At 41.3% G+C, this 18,259-nt stretch overlaps 1 protein-coding gene and 1 long non-coding RNA gene across 2 annotated transcripts in view; both read left to right on the plus strand.

Moving 5' to 3' along the window:
• Window positions 1-18,259, plus strand: part of LOC134017173 (protein phosphatase 1 regulatory subunit 15B) — a 598,478-nt gene that overhangs the window by 313,600 nt on the left and 266,619 nt on the right. The gene's annotated exons all lie outside the window — the stretch shown is intronic.
• Window positions 16,090-17,610, plus strand: LOC134022736 (uncharacterized). The gene is made up of 2 exons (XR_009930675.1): window positions 16,090-16,172; window positions 16,709-17,610. It is a non-coding gene; the product is annotated as an uncharacterized LOC134022736 (long non-coding RNA).

Raw genomic sequence — 18,259 nt, forward strand, 5'->3', positions numbered from 1 at the left:
GTCTAGTACTGTACTGTAGTAGTAGAATTTACCGGGGCAGCTTCTCCACACAGGGCTATATCGCATTTTGCGTTGTTACTGACAATGATCGCTACCAGTGAGCTTTTTATGAATGAGCGATTTTCCACTAAATAAATGTCAAGCTTATTTACGTTTTTGGGGGCATATTTTCAGTTAGCAGATGGTACTGTTTGAATCGCGATTCCATCTTCTACTGCCGGTAACGTCGTAGAATAATCTTCAAAGGGGGTTCTTTATTAATGAATGAATGCAATATGAGTAGGCAAATGCCTGAAAATATCACGAGAAGGGAAAACTTAAAAGGACATTTAAGTCATAGAGATTAGGTCCATTTTTACACCGATCTGCCAAATTTATTCGTTTTGATTCAGCTATGAGGCTACCTCTTGCAGGGGAAATGAGAAGACATCATATATATACATCAAATATATACAGAAAATATCAGTTGTAAAAATGTCATTCAAAAACGGACCCCTGTGCAACCGACGCAAGCAAGCACACCCTACAATTTCCCCAGAAATTGTACCCTCTCTAGTTTCATTTATCATCTTTAATGTCATATGATGTGGTTTCAACAAATGTATTATGTAAATGACACCCTCACAAAAAACGATAGGATATCCTCCCAAAAAGTATAGGCTAGCATATCGCGCTGTGCTTAAGGAGCCTCACGCAATGAGCAATTAATTCGGTTTCATGTTAAATTCTGCTAATTATTCTTGCACCTTCTGCAACAGGTTCCTGTAGTAAAAACGGACAAGACACGTCTGTGACAGACTTCCTGTATCACCTCTGCTTGTAAAGCCTCAATCTAATCGTGTTTACATAAAATAAACCTGCTCCCGAGCAGGTTTAAGCTTACGGACCTGTTGCTATGACAGTAAGTCCAGGATGAGCTTCGAAGAACCGAACAATCCAAGATAATGACAAATCGTCAACAATCAAATCCAGCTAACTGAGTTAGCGACGTACGGAGAACGGGCCCCCAGTCTCTAAAAGTACTGTATATAAACAAAAAGACATCCAAGTGGCCTTCCAAAACTACTATAAACACCTATATGCACAGCCACATTTGGAGAAAAAGGATCAAACCAGAGGTTTTTTGAAATCCCTGAAGTTACCTGTCTTGTCATCAGAACAAAGCAACAATTTGATTGTGGAAATAACTGAAGAGGAAGTGAATAAAGCAATCTCCAGACTAAAGGCTAACAAATCGCCTGGCCCAGATGGGTTTCCCTCTGAATGGTACAAGACCTTCAGATCAGAACTGATACCCACTCTGCTTAACACCTTTAATGCAGCCTTAAAAGATGGAAAAATCCCACCAACCTGGAGGGAAGCGACCATCTCAGTCATCCCCAAAGAGGGAAAAGATAGATTGGAATGTGGATCATACAGGCCTATTTCAGTACTTAACACAAACTACAAAATATATACTTCTATTCTTGCAAAGAGAGTTGAAAAGATCCTCCCATAGATTGTAAACACTGATCAAACAGGTTTTATCCTGCAGAGACAAACCCATGACAATATAAGACGGTCATTACATATCCTGAACCATATACAAGAAAACAAAATAGGGGCTCTTCTAGTCAGCCTAGATGCTGAAAAAGCCTTCGATTCAGTGAGCTGGACATACCTATATATGGTTCTGGAGAGACTTGGGTTCCATAATAACTTTATTAGGGCGATCAGCAACCTATATAAGAATCCTAGTGCAAGAATTAAAATAAATGGATACCTGACAAACAAAATAGATCTGGAGCGAGGTACCAGGCAAGGATGTGGACTATCTCCACTACTTTTTGCGCTCTACAGAGCCTCTTGCTCAATGGATAAGACAAACTGATAGCATAAGGGGTATACCAATAGATGGAGACCAACACAAAACTGCTTTGTATGCAGACGATGTCTTGATATACCTAGGGGAGCCCACCAGCTCACTTCCAGAGCTATTTAAGCTCCTGGATACTTTTGGAAAATATGCTGGATATAAACTTAATACTCAAAAAAAACTAATACTCACACTGAACTATACACCACCTAGGCAGCTTCAAGACAAGTTTCAACTGAAATGGGATCAAACCACACTGAAATATTTAGGAGTAGTGATCCCTAAAGATATATCATCATTGGCCAAGATCAACTATGACCCTCTCACGATGAGAATAAAACTGGACATACACAGATGGAACACTAACCCTTTCTTGAGCCTTGTTCAGAGAGTGGAATCAGTGAAAATGAACATTCTCCCAAGGCTACTATTTCTATTCCAGGCACTGCCTGTAGAAATTTCCACCAAGCAATTCTCAGAATGGGATAAAATGATCTCCAGATACATATGGCAGGGTAAAAAGCCTAGAGTTAGATTCAAAACTCTACAGCTGTCAAAAGAAAAGGGTGGCATGGCAGTACCACATCTGAGAGACGACTACCTCTCAGCTCAGATTAAACCATTTCTCAATCTCTGTAACAGAAATTACCAAGCAAGATGGAAAGACATTGAAGTACAACTGATTAGGAACCCCCCTGTACAAACAGTGCTAGGTAATACTGACCTTAGAAAGCTCATTAGCAATATCCAAAACCCATGGATGAAATTGCAGCTTAAGATATGTAACTCAATGAAGGAGGACTATAATTTACAAGACAAACTGAAAGTACTTAAGTGGTGTGCATATGACCCAGATTTTAAACCCAACCAAATGGATGGTATATTTAGGACCTGGGTTGCGAAAGGTATCACAACATTCTACTCCATAACAGACAGAGGGAAACTGAAGGAATTCCAAACACTTCAAGAGATCCATGGCTTAGAAAAACAGGACTTTTACAGATACCTACAGATACGTCACTATTTCGACCAAACCATCAAACACCATATAGATAATGATGACCCAGTGATTAAAGAAATCTTATTAGGGGCATACTCCTCTCTAAACAGGGGCAGCATATCTAGATTATATAAAGGTTTTATAACTAAAAAAGCTCACTCCACAGAATACGTTAAGACCAAATGGGAGAATGAAGGTAATATAATGATCTCAACTGAAGAATGGGCCAGTTGCTGCGAATTTCAGTGGAAATGTACTAACTCACACACATGGAGAGAGTTTGGGTGGAAATGCCTAATTAGATTCTTCATAACTCCAAAGCAGAAAATACACTTTGCAAAAGGAAACTCTAAATGCTGGAGACTCCAGCTATATTTTGGGATTGCCCTACGATTGAACAATTTTGGACTGAGATACACAGAACATTGGAAAATGTTTTAAAAGTTAGAATACCCTTTCAATTTAGTGTCTTAATACTGGGAAACACTGGTTTTCACCTTTAATGAGAATACGTACTTAAACAAGTATCTTCTTGGTGTTTTGATATCAGCTGGTAAAAAGGCTCTTACTAGACACTGGTTACAGTCTGACCGTCCAACAATGGAGGAGTGGCGAGAGATAGTCAACAATATATATCAGATGGAAAAAATCACTTTCACACACAGACTGCTGATAAATTTCTTAAGCTATGGTCTGAATGGATCAGCCTTAACGTAACCAATGGAGGGGTCACTTATGTTCCATAAGGCAGAGTCTGTGCGTCCGCTTTATGCATTTCTCTTTGCTTGCTCCTTTTTATTTATTTTTTATTTTTCTAACTGATTGGACCCCACTTAAGAAACTGTCTGGTCTGGAATTTGTCTGGTTTCTCACTTATTTATTTTTTATTTACTTATGACTAATTGAGCTGTGGTAAGCATGTTTGGTCAATTGCACCCATACATCCCTTGTTCTTGTCAATAGTTCATAAATGTATGAAGGATTTAAAAAGGGAAAAAAGAGACGATGAGAGGAGATTCAAACATTTTTGTAATGCTTTTACTTATACAGATGTGATGTAATGTTCCCATTGTCTAATAAATAAAGAATTATAAAAAATAAAAAATTTGAAGCACATTTCCCGTATTTAACAATGATTAAGCATGGACTTACCTGAAAGTGATGCACGGGCACCATCTCGCAGTCTCTTTCTTTCTTTTTTCCTTCCCCTGACTCCTGTTATCGTTTTAAGCCCATTTTAGAAAAGTTGACCTAGCCTACTGTCAAAGTTCGTCAGCCCACTGAGGGAAGGGCACCCACAGCGAGCTTGGGAAGTTGAGTGTGTAGCCTATTTGTTTTGTTGTTTTGGGGGGGGTTCACCATCGTAACTTTTTGTGAGCATTTAAATAGGCTACATCTCTTGTTCTGCCTGTTTTGTAATATATGTGTCTAATATTTCTATACTAAAATAATATCGGTATTATAAGTATTATAACTATGATGATTTTTCAGTTGGCTATTTTTTGGTGCCCCCTCAGGAGTTGATGCCCTACGCACAGCGCGTAGTGAGCGTTATGGGAGCGGCGGCACTGGCTACTAGACTACACAAACACTGTTTTTGATGTGATTTAACATAACATTTTGATCGAACGAGTTGTAATAAAGTACTCACATTAAGGAAAGTTAGGACTGCGTTCATAAAGTGATATAACATTTTAGTTGACATTGTCCAGGGCCCCTTAGATGTCATGTGCCCCTGGGCAAGTGCCCAGTTGCCCTAATGGTTAATCCGGCCCTGACTAGCATCACATCAAACACCGGGGGGGGGGGGGGGGCCTTAAGCCTTGTTGCCCAGGGCACAGAAAATTGTTAATCCGGCCCTGCACGTAATGCCTATTGCGGTTTATTTAATATTAATAACGATGGCTTTCAGAATGCATTATAAAACTAGAGAGGGTACAATTTCTGGGGAAATTGTAGGGTGTGCTTGCTTGCATCGGTTGCACAGGGGTCCGTATTTCTGTATATTTTATATAAAAATGCATACTTATTATTTATAAAGATTACATAGATTTAAAAGCATATATTTGTTGCTGCTCATTTACAACTCAAAATACGAGTGAAGTGTAGAATGAAATAGATGTCTTCTCATTTCCCCTGCAAGAGGCAGCCTCATAGCTGAATCAAAACGAATACATTTGGCAGAGCGGTGTAAAAATTGACCTAATCTCTATGATTTAAACGTCCTTTTAAGTTTTTCCCTTCTCGTGATATTTTCATGCATTTAGCCTACTCATTGCATTCATTCATTAATAAAGAACCCCCTTTGAAGATTATTCTACGACGTTACCCGGCAGTAGAAGATGGAATCGCGATTCAAACAGTACCATCTGCTAACTGAAAATATGCCCCCCAAAACGTAAATAAGCTTGACATTTATTTAGTGGAAAATCGCTCATTCATAAAAAGCTCACTGGTAGCGATCATTGTCAGTAACAACGCAAAATGCGATATAGCCCTGTGTGGAGAAGCTGCCCCGGTAAATTGTACTACTACGGTACAGTAGTAGTACAGACTAGACTACTGCTGTGTTCGTCTTGGTAGCGATTGCGTTGGTTGAATTGGATTTAACGTTCCGTTGTACGGTTTAGGCTGAAATTAATTATTTTCATGAACAGGTTGACAAAGTTTAGGCTATGGCAATGAAGTTCAGGTTAGTAGTTAGATAGACTTTTGATTTAAGTAAGGGGAGTGCCGAACATGTTCTGTCGCCGTTTGACTTCCTACAGCTGTGTAAATGTTTTTGTAGTGTCTCGCGTAGGCTACAGCGTTGCAGTGATACACTGGATTGAAACCACAGGTAATGATAATTTCACCCACCAATCGTTTACTTGTAATCTAATGTCATAATAAATCCTACAACGAAAATGTATATGTGAGGAATGTTTGTTTTAACGATTGAAAACAGATACATCATAGACCACTGTAGTATGTGTTGCCCGGGCAACACAGGCTAATGTCATGATGCTAATATTTCAGTGAAATAGTAGACTACTGTTTCCGAAAGTAGATGTACTTCCTTAATAATATCAGCTTATATTGTACATTACACATCACAATTGTGTGTCATATCACAAAGTAAAATGAGTAAATAGTTATCACCCTGGCCTCTTTGCTTGTGGCGTTCCTGCAGCTGCCTTGCAGTGAAGCTATAGTTAGCCTAGCTATCCCCCAAGTTAACAGATGCGAAACGAATGTTCTGCTACAGGTAGTCACGCGTGTTTTCGTGACGTAGTGACGTTAGTAACGTCAGTGACTGTGGCTAGCAAATTAGCCACCGTTAGCTTCACTTTTCGCCACAAAAACTTAACTTAAGCCCAAACCATGCAACGGAACGTAAATTCCAATAGAAGCAACGCAATCGCTACCAAGACGAACCTTTTGACACCGCCGTTGTGTATGTAGGCCAAATATTGACTGAGTTTTAGGGGGGCGAAAATAAACAATAATAAATAATATATATGTGAGAGAACAAAGGTTGTGCTCTCGCCGAAGGCTTGAGCACACCCAACTAGAGAGGGTACAATTTCTGGGGAAATTGTAGGGTGTGCTTGCTTGCGTCGGTTGGACAGGGGTCCGTTTTTTAATGACATTTTTACAACTGATATTTCTGTATTTTATATAAAAATGCATACTTATTATTTATAAAGATGACATAGATTTAAAAGCATTTTTTTTTGCTGCTCATTTACAACTGAAAATATGAGTGAAGTGTAGAATGAAATGGATGTCTTATCATTTCCCCAAGAGGCAAGAGGCAGCCTCATCGTTGAATCAAAACGAATACATTTGGCAGACCGGTGTACAAATTGACCTAATCTCTATGACTTAAACGTCCTTTTAAGTTTTTCCCTTCTCGTGATATTTTCATGCATTTAGCCTACTCATTGCATTCATTCATTAATAAAGAACCCCCTTTGAAGATTATTCTACGACGTTACCCGGCAGTAGAAGATGGAATCGCGATTCAAACAGTACCATCTGCTAACTGAAAATATGCCCCCCAAAACGTAAATAAGCTTGACATTTATTTAGTGGAAAATCGCTCATTCATAAAAAGCTCACTGGTAGCGATCATTGTCAGTAACAACGCAAAATGCGATATAGCCCTGTGTGGAGAAGCTGCCCCGGTAAATTGTACTACTACGGTACAGTAGTAGTACAGACTAGACTACTGCTGTGTTCGTCTTGGTAGCGATTGCGTTGGTTGAATTGGATTTAACGTTCCGTTGTACGGTTTAGGCTGAAATTAATTATTTTCATGAACAGGTTGACAAAGTTTAGGCTATGGCAATGAAGTTCAGGTTAGTAGTTAGATAGACTTTTGATTTAAGTAAGGGGAGTGCCGAACATGTTCTGTCGCCGTTTGACTTCCTACAGCTGTGTAAATGTTTTTGTAGTGTCTCGCGTAGGCTACAGCGTTGCAGTGATACACTGGATTGAAACCACAGGTAATGATAATTTCACCCACCAATCGTTTACTTGTAATCTAATGTCATAATAAATCCTACAACGAAAATGTATATGTGAGGAATGTTTGTTTTAACGATTGAAAACAGATACATCATAGACCACTGTAGTATGTGTTGCCCGGGCAACACAGGCTAATGTCATGATGCTAATATTTCAGTGAAATAGTAGACTACTGTTTCCGAAAGTAGATGTACTTCCTTAATAATATCAGCTTATATTGTACATTACACATCACAATTGTGTGTCATATCACAAAGTAAAATGAGTAAATAGTTATCACCCTGGCCTCTTTGCTTGTGGCGTTCCTGCAGCTGCCTTGCAGTGAAGCTATAGTTAGCCTAGCTATCCCCCAAGTTAACAGATGCGAAACGAATGTTCTGCTACAGGTAGTCACGCGTGTTTTCGTGACGTAGTGACGTTAGTAACGTCAGTGACTGTGGCTAGCAAATTAGCCACCGTTAGCTTCACTTTTCGCCACAAAAACTTAACTTAAGCCCAAACCATGCAACGGAACGTAAATTCCAATAGAAGCAACGCAATCGCTACCAAGACGAACCTTTTGACACCGCCGTTGTGTATGTAGGCCAAATATTGACTGAGTTTTAGGGGGGCGAAAATAAACAATAATAAATAATATATATGTGAGAGAACAAAGGTTGTGCTCTCGCCGAAGGCTTGAGCACACCCAACTAGAGAGGGTACAATTTCTGGGGAAATTGTAGGGTGTGCTTGCTTGCGTCGGTTGGACAGGGGTCCGTTTTTTAATGACATTTTTACAACTGATATTTCTGTATTTTATATAAAAATGCATACTTATTATTTATAAAGATTACATAGATTTAAAAGCATTTTTTTTTGCTGCTCATTTACAACTGAAAATATGAGTGAAGTGTAGAATGAAATGGATGTCTTATCATTTCCCCAAGAGGCAAGAGGCAGCCTCATCGTTGAATCAAAACGAATACATTTGGCAGACCGGTGTACAAATTGACCTAATCTCTATGACTTAAACGTCCTTTTAAGTTTTTCCCTTCTCGTGATATTTTCATGCATTTAGCCTACTCATTGCATTCATTCATTAATAAAGAACCCCCTTTGAAGATTATTCTACGACGTTACCCGGCAGTAGAAGATGGAATCGCGATTCAAACAGTACCATCTGCTAACTGAAAATATGCCCCCCAAAACGTAAATAAGCTTGACATTTATTTAGTGGAAAATCGCTCATTCATAAAAAGCTCACTGGTAGCGATCATTGTCAGTAACAACGCAAAATGCGATATAGCCCTGTGTGGAGAAGCTTCCCCGGTAAATTGTACTACTACGGTACAGTAGTAGTACAGACTAGACTACTGCTGTGTTCGTCTTGGTAGCGATTGCGTTGGTTGAATTGGATTTAACGTTCCGTTGTACGGTTTAGGCTGAAATTAATTATTTTCATGAACAGGTTGACAGTTTAGGCTGTGGCAATGAAGTTCAGGTTAGTAGTTAGATAGACTTTTGATTTAAGTAAGGGGAGTGCCGAACATGTTCTGTCGCCGTTTGACTTCCTACAGCTGTGTAAATGTTTTTGTAGTGTCTCGCGTAGGCTACAGCGTTGCAGTGATACACTGGATTGAAACCACAGGTAATGATAATTTCACCCACAAATCGTTTACTTGTAATCTAATGTCATAATAAATCCTACAACGAAAATGTATATGTGAGGAATGTTTATTTTAACGATTGAAAACAGATACATCATAGACCACTGTAGTATGTGTTGCCCGGGCAACACAGGCTAATGTCATGATGCTAATATTTCAGTGAAATAGTAGACTACTGTTTCCGAAAGTAGATGTACTTCCTTAATAATATCAGCTTATATTGTACATTACACATCACAATTGTGTGTCATATCACAAAGTAAAACGAGTAAATAGTTATCACCCTGGCCTCTTTGCTTGTGGCGTTCCTGCAGCTGCCTTGCAGTAAAGCTATAGTTAGCCTAGCTATCCCCCAAGTTAACAGATGCGAAACGAATGTTCTGCTACAGGTAGTCACGCGTGTTTTCGTGACGTTACTGACGTAGTGACGTTAGTAACGTCAGTGACTGTGGCTAACAAATTAGCCACCGTTAGCTTCACTTTTCGCCACAAAAACTTAACTTAAGCCCAAACCATGCAACGGAACGTAAATTCCAATAGAAGCAACGCAATCGCTACCAAGACGAACCTTTTGACACCGCCGTTGTGTATGTAGGCCAAATATTGACTGAGTTTTAGGGGGGCGAAAATAAACAATAATAAATCATATATATGTGAGAACAAAGGTTGTGCTCACGCCGAAGGCTTGAGCACACCCAATAATAATAATATATATGTGAGAGAACAAAGGTTGTGCTCTCGCCGAAGGCTTGAGCACACCCAATTACTCAAATAAAAATATTTCATAGAAGTATCGGTATTGATATCGACGATACTGGTCTTGAAAGTACTTGGTATCGGATCGAAAAGAAAATGATTGGTATCGCCCATCCCTACTGTCAATCATCAGAGTATGGACAAGTGCGCAAACTTGCTTTCCGGACTCAGGCATGAGTTTAACAATCGTGTCGCGGTTTTTACTGAACTGGAAAAAGGGGTTTGCGCTTTTTCGCTCTCCATTCACCATTGACGCTTCCGAGGTCCCAGAGGCGATCCAAATGGAACTGATAGAACTGCAGTGTTGCGCACCGTTGAAGGATAACTATGCGTCTCTTGCAATCGAATCATTCTATCAATCCTTGCCACCACAGTACCCAATGCTCACGGCTTTTGCAGGTAAAATACTTTGTATGTTTGGGACAACATATTTATGTGAGCAGGCCTTTTCCGTGATGAATATTAATGAGTCGAAAGTGCACAATCGCCTGACTCACGGACATCTGAATGATGTCATGAAAATAGCCACTGCCCAGATACTGTCCTCCGATATGGACAAGCTGGTGAAACTTAAAAGGTATCTGGCTTCGAGGTATTTGGTTTCGTGAGTGTCCTGAAAGACAGGAAGAATGGCAACGGCATTTGTCACAGTTTACAGACAGAATCAGCAGCGACGGTGGCGGGTATGTGCGAGCGAAGGAATTGCAGTTTCAAAATTGATACGACGGAAGGGTAATTGCCTAACACATGCGCGCACGCAACAAGAGACGACTACTACACTATGACATTTTGTATCCTGATTAGGAGTTGTATTGAAGCTAGATTTTTTTGTTTTTAAAGAACTGTTTACTACTGTTGGTTGACATTAATTGTACAAAAAGAAAAAGTGTGGGAATGTGACAGAAATTTTGGGCCTATGTACAATAAATGTGTTTTAGGAGAGGTTTACAGTTGGTTAAGTAGCTTGATACAATGAATGTTGATTCAAATCCATTTGGTAGAGATGCCACCTGTAGTTTTATGACACCTAACTAGGAGACGTGAAGTCTAAGAGACGGGAAGTCTGGGTGACCTGAGAGAGTTCTTGTCACCTGGGGGGAAGAGACAGTTGGTCTGAAGACAATGTGGATTCAACTGTATTGTTCTAAGGATTTAACCAATGACAGAAGAGATTTGGTATAGCTGCATGTCTGTAGGATGGACCAATGACTTTTGAGAACTGTTGTATCTATAAAATGGTCTGTTGAAGAATGTTCTGGGGGGGTTCAGGGCCATCAGCTGGGTAGTGCTGGTGGGCTGGATTCTCCCGGTTCCATTTTAGAATGCTAGATGGAGCTGTATAGAATTGTCTTTGTGTTATTGTCTTATGTTTGTGTGTCGATGATGTTATGTTGATAACGTTATTATGTTCAAATCTACGTCAAATAAACATTAACTCTGTACTTCACCCGACTTCAGCTTAAACGATTGATTCTCTCAAAAACTTCCACGACAATGTGCAGGCCTTCAATAAATATAATAAAAGCAATTAACAGTTTAAGCTTGTGTTATTTACAGGAAATTTGCTTTTCTAATTTATAAATGTAGGCTACCTGCATGGATAGGAAAATGTTACGTTTTTAGAGGGTAACTGTCTCCTGCTTTAGGCTATGTAATTGTAGGCCTCATTGTGAGAATATTTTGGTGCCAATGCAATTTCTTATTGATGTGTAGGCCTTCATGAATAGTTTCAAATATCCTACCTATCCATGTGTTGAGTTACTGTTTGGCCAAAAGTGTAATCCGGCCCCCTGAGGTCTCACTTGAAAAAAATCTGTCCCCCTGTCCAATTTCACCCTGGCATCCCTGAGTTAGGTCGTCACTTCCTCGTTCAGTCACTGACTAAGAATAACAAAATCGGCAAGGCCGAAGTGAAGTCAAAGAGTATAGAAGTACTTTTGGTGAAGTGCTGACTGTTCAATTTTATCAAAGTCCCTGAACGAGGAAGCGACATCCTTACTGAAGACCCGCCTTGACAAGTCACTGACGAAATGCATTTCCATTTGAATTTTGCAGCAAAAACAGTGTGTAAGTAAATGTTAATGCAATATACTCGAGGCACTGTCTTGCTGCCACATTGAATTTCCATTTGAATAAAGAGCAAAACAAAACTTCAAATTGGTCATACAGTTCAATAGTTATGTGCGTAAACGCACCTCCAACTTTGACCCATTGGTGGCACTAGAGTGCTCAAGTGGTAGACATGAAACTTAGTGACAAGGATCAGGAGACTGTCCGCAATGTGTGCCAAATTTCAAAAACTTTTTACCATACGGTTCTATGGGCTGCCATAGCAGAAGCTTCTGCCATGGCAGAAGAAGAAATATAGCTGCAAACAGCAATTAAGGGGCCAAGCGAAATTAATTAAAATTAAAAAGAAGGCTAAATTATAATCTAAACAAGCAAGGCAAAACTAATCAAAATATATTTGCTTTTTTTAAATAGCATTACACTTTTTGGCTGCCCCAAAACATCTAGATTACCTTCATGGCATTTTGACAAAGACATATACCGAGTTTTGTAACGATAAGCCAGTGTGTTTTTAAACGCAAATGTGTACAATTGATCATTTTACAACAAAATTCAAAATGTCCGGTGCCCAAAATGGCCAACATGGCAAAATGTGATATTGTCCGACTTGGTATGCCACATCAAATCAGAAGGGTCCAATTGTAGCCTCTCTCCTCAGGCCCCTCTCTCCTCAGGCCCCTCTCTCCTCAGGCCCCTCTCTCCTCAGGCCATAGGCCATTTTCTCATCGCGGTCAGAATTATATAGCCTGCAGGCGACAAGCCTCAAAATTAAACAATGTTCGCGGGAAGCTGAACGCGTTCTTCACACGCTGCGTGCTATATTCTTTTTACGTTTTTGATAAATTAAAAATGCCAGAGCTCGAGTTGGCTTCGACATGATAATGCCTTGTATTAAGCGTTGATGGCTTAAGGGCTGTGCAGTAGTTCATCCACTCTTACATTGGGGGGAACACTATCGATACCCTTTGTTCACCAGTTATTATAGTTCATGACATATCTGACGATCATTTGTTAGACGCCTTCTGTATTTTACACTAAGACATTAAATTATCTGATAAACTGGCTGCATGTCTGACGCGTGATCTGTCGGTGTGGAGGAGACACCAGAGAAAGAAGACAATATATCTTAATTATTATTTGTATTTTCCCATGGGACCAGTGTGGTATCATCCCTGTATAATTAATATATCTCATATGTATTTTGTCCAAGAATAACTGGTGGAAGTTGTGGTTCAATGGCTAAATGTACGAGCCAAAAGAATCAGCACTACAACAAGCTGGATGATTATCAATGACATTTTCTGTTTTGAGTACATTTCAATTTAATAGCTATTTCTTGATGATGCTATATATGAAGGCTAAGAGAATTCATCATGAATTGTGTTGCCGATGATGAACTCAGAAGAACGGACCACACTACGTAAGGCCTTGCGGTCCCTGTCTGTGCAGCTCCCATACCACACTGTGATGCAACCAGTCAGTATGCTCTCTATAGTGCATCTGTAAAAGTTAGTGAGGATGACTGAGTCCATGCTGAACTTCTTCAGTCTCCTCAGGAAGAATAGGCGTTTACGGGCCGCTTTGACCACCTTGTCCATGTGAACAGACCAGGTGAGATCATTGCTGATTGTAAGGATGAGATCTCTGTCTCCAGGCAAGCCGGAAGGAGGCACGACAATTAGAAAAGGGTTGACTCGGTTTTATTAGTAACAACGTCGGATCATGCCATCAGTCCATGACAGAGGGATAGCATGAGTGAGAAACAAGTCTCTCAGAGGCCCATTATATACATGAGCTGGCCCATACAGATATAGTAACCACCAAAACATGCCCTTAAACAGTACACATTTCACAACTTAATGCACAGGAGAAACAGCACACAGGTGATGCGTCATAACTCATTGTTTGTACTTTTCTCAAAGGTTAAACAGAGCACATTCCCTGATATATATGTGTATTGTCAAAGGCCCGCTGCGTGACCTCTTGACCACAGCAAGAGACAACCTCACATGATTCTGATATGTATAGAAAATCTGCATATCACTGATGTTCACCCCGAGGAACTTGAAGCAGCTGACCTTCTCCACTTCGGATCCGTTGATGTGTAGGGGTGCATGCTCCTCCTCCTGCCGCCTCCTATAGTCCACAATCATCTCCTTGGTCTTGCTGACGTTGAGAGAGGTTATTGTCCCTGACACCATGATTTCAGGGTCTCAACCTCCTCTCTGTAGGTTGACACTGTCAGAGATGAGGCCCACGATGGTTGTCTCGTCAGCATACTTAACAAGGAGGTTGGAGCTGTGCGTTGCCGCACAGTCGTGAGTGAACAAGGCTGAGCACACAGCCCTGGGGGGTGCCTGTGTTGGTGATCAGTGTGGATGAGGTGCGGTCACCGATTCTCACCACCTGTGGCCTCCCCGTCAGGAAGTTGAAGATCCACTTGCAGAGGGAGGTGCTTAGTCCCAGCTCCACAAACTTGGAGACAAGTCTGGAGGGGATAATGGTGATGAATGCTGAGCTGTAGTCAATGAACAGCATCCTCACATACGTATTCCCTTTGTCCAGGTGGGAGAGAGCGGTGTGCATAGTTAGAGCGATGGCATTGTCTGTAGACCTGTTGGACCGGTATGCAAACTGCATTGGGTCCAGGGTGGGGGGCAGCGAGGAGCAGAGGAATGATTTGACTAGCCGCTCGAAGCACTTCATGATGACAGAGGTCAGTGCTATCGGGCAATAGTGGTTCATACATGTGACCTTGGTGTTCTTGGGCACAGGGATAGTAGTGGTCCTCTTGAAGCAGGTGGGGGGTACAGACAGGCTGAGGGAGAGGTGGAAGATGTCACTGAAGACCCCTGCTAGCTGGTCAGCACAGCCCGAGGGCCCTACCTGATACACCATCTGGGCCAGGTGCCTTGCGAGGGTTGATCTTTTTGAAGCGCTGCCTCACCTCAGCTGCAGTTAGTGTAGGATAATGTAGGAAATATGTGTTGGGTTGGTTGACCTCTCAGACTGTCTGCCTGAGAAAAATGGACACACTAGCATCATGTTGTACCAGTGTAGGTGTGGAATACAAGGACTTGTGTTTATGAGACCAAATGGCCATTGTTCTGATGTTTTAGGCTCAGCCAGTTGCGAGAATTTATCATTATATTGTTCTGGGGATTTCTCAGGTATGGTAGTTTTATTGATCATCTCATGTATAAATTGTCCCCTAACAAACACTACTGGGTCCATTAATAAAAATCTCCATGTAACTACAGTCTACAGCATTCTCCTTGGGCCAGGCTGTGCCCCCAACACAATTGCATACTATACAAATGAATAGAATAGATCTTTATTGTCATTGTCACAGATACAAGGAAATTAAAGTGCTTCCAGTCAGTGCATCATTCATTGACTTAAAAATCAGTAAAAAGGATACAATTACTAAAGTGCTAAAATTACTCAAATAAATAAGAATAAATATACCTAAGACTGTACTGTAACAACCACACACAGTCATTACATAATACATAACATAACATTGTGCACATTATGTTTTGCCAGCATTAACAGTGGTTATTGCAGTTGGATAGAAACTGTGTTTTAGTCTGTTTGTCTTTGCCTTAATTGATCTGTACCGTCTGCCTGAAGGCAACATTTCAAACAGGGAGTGCCCAGGAGTGTGAAGTGTCTTTTATGATGTTCTGGGCTTTTTTGAGACAACAGGATCTGTGTAGGTCTTCCAGTGCGGGGAGAGGGCAGCCAACAATCTTTTGAGCGCTGTTGATGACCCTCTGGAGCGTTTTCCTCTGAGCCACTGTACAGCTGGTATACCAAATGCATATGCAGTATGTGAGGATGCTTTCAATGGAGGCTCGGTAGAAGGACACCAGCAGTCTTTGTGTGATGTTATTCCTACTGAGTGTTCTCAGGAAGTACAGTCTCTGCTGGGCCTTTTTCAGCAGCTCAGAGGTGTTCACACTCCAGGATGGGCTGTCCTGTATGTGGACCCCCAGGAAGCGGAAGTCTGCCACCCTCTCCACACTTCACTCCACACACGTGAAGTGTAACAAGTTTACTTTGTACGCTGTGTTGGTTGACTGTGACGGCACAGAGCACTGCCCAGCTTCTATGTCCAAATCTGTGCCCACACCATTTTCAAATAGCAGCACAGCAGCCTGGTGAGCAGCAGAGGTGGATAATGTCAGTCGTCCTGCTTCGCGGAGGTCATCCATGTACCTGCAGTAATGAAAAACAGGACACAAATTACTCCGAGCTCTCATCACCACGCACTCGATGTCAATTAGAGAGCCCAGCGACGCCGCCTTCTCAGACCCTCGTATGCCATCAGGTAACGTTTGGATTTCGCTTTTAGAATAACATTACTCATACAATGGTAATATGGTTAGCCGTAGGTTATATGACTTAAACTAGCTTGCTAGCTAGCTGTCGAGCGCTAATGTTATCTACCTAGAATACCAGGGCTTGGTTTACACCTATCAAAATGTCTAGCCACTGGGGGACCAAAGGCAGGCTAGGGGAACTCATATTAATGTTAAATAACCTCACAAAGTGACATTTTTATCCCTTGAGACCTATAAAAAACAATCACCATGGCAATGACTACACAATGGAACTTGCTTTTAGCTTAGTTCTAACAATAAGGGCCAATATATGGTTATGGTGTTGCATGACAAGTTATTGGCTATTGGAATATGCAAAATGTGTGTCATTAAACAGTTTGTGATTGTGCCCTTACCTGTGTTGCAGTTGGCTAGGGCACATTCTCTCACACTTGTGTCCTGTCGCTCCCCACTGTCCTATTTGAGGCAAAGGCTACTATTTGACTGTAGTTCCAAATTTGTGTCCTGTTTTTCATTACTGCAGGTACATGGATGACCTCCGCGAAGCAGGACGACTGACATTATCCACCTCTGCTGCTCACCAGGCTGCTGCGCTGCTATTTGAAAATGGTGTGGGCACAGATTTGGACATAGAAGCTGGGCAGTGCTCTGTGCCGTCACAGTCAACCAACACAGCGTACAAAGTAAACTTGTTACACTTCACGTGTGTGGAGTGAAGTGTGGAGAGGGTGGCAGACTTCCGCTTCCTGGGGGTCCACATACAGGACAGCCCATCCTGGAGTGTGAACACCTCTGAGCTGCTGAAAAAGGCCCAGCAGAGACTGTACTTCCTGAGAACACTCAGTAGGAATAACATCACACAAAGACTGCTGGTGTCCTTCTACCGAGCCTCCATTGAAAGCATCCTCACATACTGCATATGCATTTGGTATACCAGCTGTACAGTGGCTCAGAGGAAAACGCTCCAGAGGGTCATCAACAGCGCTCAAAAGATTGTTGGCTGCCCTCTCCCCGCACTGGAAGACCTACACAGATCCCGTTGTCTCAAAAAAGCCCAGAACATCATAAAAGACACTTCACACTCCTGGGCACTCCCTGTTTGAAATGTTGCCTTCAGGCAGACGGTACATATCAATCAAGGCAAGGATAAACAGACTAAAACACAGTTTCTATCCAACTGCAATAACCACTGTTAATGCTGGCAAAACATAATGTGCACAATGTTATGTTATGTATTATGTAATGACTGTGTGTGGTTGTTTACGGTACAGTCTTAGGTATATTTATTCTTATTTATTTGAGTAATTTTAACACTTTAGTAATTTTATCCTTTTTACTGATTTTTAAGTCAATGAATGATGCACTGACTGGAAGCACTTTAATATCGTTGTACCTGTGACAATGACAATAAAGATCTATTCTATTCTATTCATTTGTATAGTATGCGATTGTGTTGGGGGCACAGCCTGGCCCAAGGAAAATGCTGTAGAATGTAGTTACATGGAGATTTTTATTAATGGACCCAGTAGTATTTGTTAGGGGACAATTTATACATGAGATGATCAATAAAACTACCATGCATGAGAAATCCCCAGAACAATATAATGATCAATTCTCGCAACTGGCTGAGCCTAAAACATCAGAACAATGGCCATTTGGTCTCATAAACACAAGTCCTTGTATTCCACACCTACACTGGTACAACATGATGCTAGTGTGTCCATTTCTCTCAGGCAGACAATCTGAGAGGTCAACCAGCCCAACACATATTTCCTACATTATCCTACACTAACTGCAGCTGAGGTGAGGCAGCGCTTCAAAAAGATCAACCCCTCGCAAGGCACCTGGCCCAGACGGTGTATCAGGTAGGGCCCTTGGGCTGTGCTGACCAGCTAGCAGGGGTCTTCAGTGACATCTTCCACCTCTCCCTCAGCCTGTCTGTACCCCCCACCTGCTTGAAGAGGACCACCATTATCCTTGTGCCCAAGAACACCAAGGTCACATGTATGAACCACTATTGCCCGATAGCACTGACCTCTGTCATCATGAAGTGCTTTGAGCGGCTAGTCAAATC

Source organism: Osmerus eperlanus, chromosome 1 (genome assembly GCF_963692335.1).
Source record: "Osmerus eperlanus chromosome 1, fOsmEpe2.1, whole genome shotgun sequence".
NCBI classification, from domain to species: Eukaryota; Metazoa; Chordata; class Actinopteri; order Osmeriformes; family Osmeridae; genus Osmerus; species Osmerus eperlanus.